The sequence below is a fragment of the Fragaria vesca genome, linkage group LG5, assembly GCF_000184155.1.
Source record: "Fragaria vesca subsp. vesca linkage group LG5, FraVesHawaii_1.0, whole genome shotgun sequence".
Classification (NCBI taxonomy): Eukaryota; Viridiplantae; Streptophyta; class Magnoliopsida; order Rosales; family Rosaceae; genus Fragaria; species Fragaria vesca.
In genome coordinates, this window is record NC_020495.1 from 15535949 (window position 1) to 15537020 (window position 1072).

Consider the following 1072-nt stretch of genomic DNA (forward strand, 5'->3'; position numbering starts at 1 on the left):
GCCATCGTTGATGTTCAATTCCTCTTGTGTGAATGTGTAATAGGAAGCCATGGTTTAGCTTTCAATTAAAGCTTGGATCAATTCAGGTAAGCTTTCAATGTCAAACAACAATGGTTATAAACCTGATTTAAGAACACCTGTAAATCCAATTCACCTTGCACATCAATCACTAAGCCATAAACACCATCAGACGACAATTATAAGACGACATGTAAAGCAGCATTTTGAAAGAGTGTCGTCTGATAATTTTTAGGTTCCTTTGGACGACATATAATCAGTAAAAGTCGTCTCAATGAGCTGGTGCATACATACTATTGGATTAGCCTCAATTTTTCCTTGGTTTGAAAATGTCATACGACATATAAGTGTGGTGTGACCAGACACATAAATAGCCATTTTCAGCTAAAAATTAACACGACATATATATGTTGTCTGATAAAACTGTGAAATGGCACATTTAATGAACTTAATTGGATGACAGATATATGTCGTTTAACATGACCTTAATTTTTCGATTTGGAGGCACAAGTTTCAACCCTTTAAATTCACAAGGTCAGGCGAAAAACTTATGTAGTCTGAGAGAACCATAAATTGCAACTATTGTATTTATTTAGACGACATATTTTCTGTCGTCTGAATGAAGCATAAATAACCAAATTTGGTGCGCGTTTTGCCGTGCTTATGCTTATCAAGTGGCACAAAATTTAGGCACGGGAGTTTTCCCTTGCTAAGTGAAATATTGAATTATCCATTTGCCTAGCTTAGACGAAATTAATTTGTTGTTTGGATTAGTATAGAGTTAGTAACTTCAGAATACATATATGTGTCGTCTGAAAAATATTTTAAATGGTCCGTTTCATATATTCAGACTACAAATATGTGTCGTCTAAGAAATATTTTAAAAAGTCAACTCATTTACCAAAATTGAAACGCTCTGATTTACTCCAACCGCCTCTTATATTTTGAATTCTTCAATATCGAAACTCTCATTTTTTATTGTAAAAACTAATCTATGCAAAAATTTGGACATGTTTATCAAACGATGATATTGCTTCCCATAGAAGCGTACAAG